Genomic DNA, 4,433 nt, shown 5'->3' on the forward strand with positions numbered 1-4,433 from the left:
TAAAGAAGTAGTCGACGTACTTTACTTTTTCTTTTCTTTTTTTTTTTTTTTTTTTTTTTGTGTATGTGTGTGTGTTTTGCTTGGGAAGTTTTAGGATTCGTCCAAATTTTTGTTGCACAACTTTTGGTCAATGTAAGCATTGCAACGCTTACTTATTTCGTGAGCTATAGTTTTACGATGTCGAAATCAAAACTTAGAAAAAAAGTATTATAGAGAGTTAGATGTGTTTTTAAGAAAAAATTAAGTATTTTGAAGTAGCTTTTCAGAAACTGAAAAAGTAGTTTTTTCCCGGAAGCATTCTTGTAATCCTAGCCAAAGACAAATTGTTGATCTAACATTGACAAAATGCTTCTCAAATAGATTGCATAAACATAAATTGCTGCTTTTCAAAAGTATTTTTACAAAAAAACATTTCTGACGAAAAGCACCTTTAAAAAATGTGGACTTAAGGTAACTGAGTTTATCTTTGGAAGTTAGAAATTTGATCTACCATTAGTGAATACAAATAAATGAGTACACAAATTTCACTTCTTAAGCGTCCAATAACATCTGATTAGATATTTGTAGGGTTCGTTAATTATGTCAGAAATTTCACCATTTTAGTTTATCTAAATAAGGAGGGAATTTCATTTTAAGAGAGTAATATTAAGCGGAAAATAGAACAGGTGAAGAAGTGGGGAGGGGGCATTGAATTTCCATTTAAACATCTCCATTTTACATCATTTAAGGTGCAGGGTTCAAATTTCAGTAAGAGTCTTGCCTTTCTCTTTGATGCCCTGTCCTTGGCTTTACTTCTTTAAAAGGAAATTTTTTAAAGTAAGATAAAAAAAAAAAAAAACAGCAACAAAAGAGAAATTTTACTATGTGAGTCACATAACCAATTACTTATGTGAGACTAGTTAATTTCTTGATAAGTGGACTCATATTCCTACTTACTATTTTAAAACATAAATTAAAAAGACAATATTTAAGTCTACTTTTTTCCTAATTAGATGCTTAGTTGATGGACCATAAAAGAAATTAAAAGGGGAAAAGGTCTCCCAAAATCGGCAACCATGGGGAATTGTAACAAAACCGACGAATACTCTTGTCATTATATTATGAGAAATTTTCATAAAGCACTATTTTTTAGTGGTAATTAGCTATATATAAATACCATTTGCTATATTACGGATTGTAGATACGTTTTATGTTGTTATAAGATGTATTAGATGTATTTAAGCTACTGTATTCATGAATACAATAGCAAAAATAGGCGTGAATCAGGGAAGTATAACTAATTAGTTGTTGTATTCGAGTGTATTCGACTGTATTCATAACGTAAAACTTGGGATTACAGCTGGACAGAGTATTGTATTCGACTGTATTCAACGTAAAAATTCCTTATATTATTAGGTCTACTCCTCAAAAAAGAAGTAGGGGAGGGGTTTCGTGACATACCAAGGGTTTGGTCCACTTAATCCAAACCTAAGTGCTAACGAATAATATAATCGTTTTAGTGGTTTATCCGAACTCAATATCTTTCGACGCATAATACATGTGAAAGACATTAAAATGTCAGCCAATGTAATAGACTATTAATGGAAAAATGAGGTATCCTCATGATTGCAATGTTATTCTTTTCTGGAGGTTTAGAAGAAGAAGAATCGTAGAATAGTAGTTGCACCATTAGGTTCCTCTAGGAAAAAACTATTCCACTTGATGTTGTGTCCTCTCCTCAACCTCCCAAATATCACCAATATTAATGGTCTTTGCTTTTCCCTATTCATTGACTACTAATCTTCTCCACATTTCAGTCCCCATACAGAGCTCCACTATGGACGAACTATATCAACTGTCTTAATACGTATGTAACTTATAATTAAGTGCACTATGTATATTCCTTATTTAGGCTAGAAAATAAAAACACTGAAAGAGATATTTTTAATTGTTTTGTAAAGTATAAACTATGAGTTACCACGTACAGATTAAATCTTAAATGCATATAATTATTACTCCCTCCGGTCCAAAATAAGTGATTTTTTTGGTTGTTTTTACACATATTAAGAAACTCACCTTCTAACATTAATTAGCAATGAAATTGACTATTTTAACCTTTACCATCTTTTCACATAAACACTCCTAACAAATACTCCAACATTATTTACTCCAAGGGCAATGTAGGAAAAAAATAATTAATTCATTCTTGAAATCTGAAAAAATCACTTATTTTGGACCACAAAAAAATAAATAAAAAATCACTTATTATGGATCGGAGGGAGTAGGCTTTTAGTATTCCCTTTATATATCCATCCTTTAAGTAAGTGAGTATTTTAACTTTTATGAAATATAGGAAAAATACCTTTCGAGACATTTAAAAGTGTCGCACATGTACTTTTTTGGTGTCGTGTTCGTTTAGTGACATATTTCTTTATTTCTCCAAGTACTTTGATGCAGGCTTTTAGCCAATTCTCGGTGCCACAAAAGATGGGAAAACTGATAGTCTCCGGTCCACTTTGATTTTTGTGTGGTTTATAATATTTGATTTTTTTAGATATTAAGAAGCAACTATCTTCTTTTTTTCCAAAACTGCCATTGGATTGGAGTAAAGAATTTAAGAGTCTTTGTTATATTTTCAATGAATAAATTAAGGTTAATATGACCATTCTTTATTATTCATTAATGCAAAATGTGAATTCCTTTATATGTGTGAAAATAACTAAAATCAATTAAAATGGACCGGAGGGAGTATATTTTGAGGCTGAATTCTTTTGTGCAGATAACAAAAAATTTCGAAGAATAAACTTGAAAAGTAATTAACTAAATGAGAAATATTTACCAAAAGAAAACAAAAAACTAGAAGAGAAATGTTATTTAGCACGATATTGATCTATAAGGAAATGATTGTGCTGGTGCTACACTCAAATACATATAAATTTGGGTATTCAATTCTTTTACTAATATACTTTTGCACAAAGGGAGGTAGCAAAGCAAGCTTTTGATTACGAGCGACGTTAATTATTCAGATTTAAGCATCGGATCTCCTACTTAATATAAAACTTAAACCATGTGATTCATGAGACTCGGATTTTAAATTTTTGCCGAACTTTTTCAAGTGAAAATGGAAATGTTTTTTCTTCTTTAATTTGGTTGCAAGCTTTTGACCATTGACCTGTCCATCCGCAGAAGCATCTTGTTAAGTGAACAGTTTATATATTTTAATTTACAGAAAAGCATTTCTCACCTTTTAATTGAGAGGAAACGTTAGTGTCTTTAGGCAAAAGGAAGGGGGGAAAGGGAATAAAGAAAATGAAGATAAAATTACTCTTGTGTCAGTTGGAACAATAAATTGGCCCATGTTTTACCTTTTTACCTATAACCTAGTTTGACCCACTTTATATATAACTTGAAAATATTTTTTGTATTCCTTAGCACAATATTAAAGACTTACTTCTAATTTATTTTTTCTTTTCTTTTTTCTTCTTCTCCTTCATTGTGGACGATCCTCTCTAAATAAATGCTTGCTATAATCTTGTTTATCATCGGGTTATAGTATATCTTTTGGATTTCAATTTTTAGGGTTAGATGGATGGAGTATCATTTTTTGTGATAATCCAGCTGGTCTTGATGTTGAAATTAAATACTCCCTCCGGTCCAAAATAAGTGATTTTTTGGATGTTTTCACACAAATTAAGAAATCCACCTTTTAGCATTAATTAGCAATGAAATTGACCATATTAACCTTTACTATCTCACATAAACATTCCTAACACATATTTCAACACCATTTACTTCAAAGACAATGTAGGGAAAAAATAATTAATTCATTCTTGAAATCTGAAAAAATCACTTATTTTGGACCACAAGAAAAAGGCCAAAAAGTCACTTATTTTGGACCGAAGGGAGTAATAAACATTGTGAAATCTGCAACTTTATCCACATACCCGAAACTAGTGGAAATTGAGTTAGACAACGATGGGGACAAATTCAAGGACGTCTACTTCAATAAAGTTAACAAAATTACTGTTTGTTTAGACCCTAAAACACATGAAACACGACTCATTGGTATTAGATTAGGATACACCATTGTAAATATCAAGAGAAGTTTAAAACTTAAATTTGAAGAGAACTGGAGTAAATTTAAGATAAATTTCAGATTTGGGATTTTGAGCTTGTTAGTTGTTCGGATTGAGTGTTATTCCAATCGATTGAAAATATCAAAAGGAGTTTAAAACTTAACTTTGAAGTGAATTGGAGTAGATTTGAGATAAATTTCAGATTTGAAATTTTTGAGTTTGTTAGTTGTTTAGGTTGTGTGTCGTTCCAATCGATTGAAAAACATAAAGAGGAGTTCAAAACTTAAATGTGAAGTGATTTAGGGTAGATTTGAGCTAGAATTGAATTAAATTTCAGAGGATGCTCAAGGAAGAAGATGATGTTAGTTTATGTATAAT

Source organism: Nicotiana attenuata, unplaced genomic scaffold (genome assembly GCF_001879085.1).
Source record: "Nicotiana attenuata strain UT unplaced genomic scaffold, NIATTr2, whole genome shotgun sequence".
Classification (NCBI taxonomy): domain Eukaryota; kingdom Viridiplantae; phylum Streptophyta; class Magnoliopsida; order Solanales; family Solanaceae; genus Nicotiana; species Nicotiana attenuata.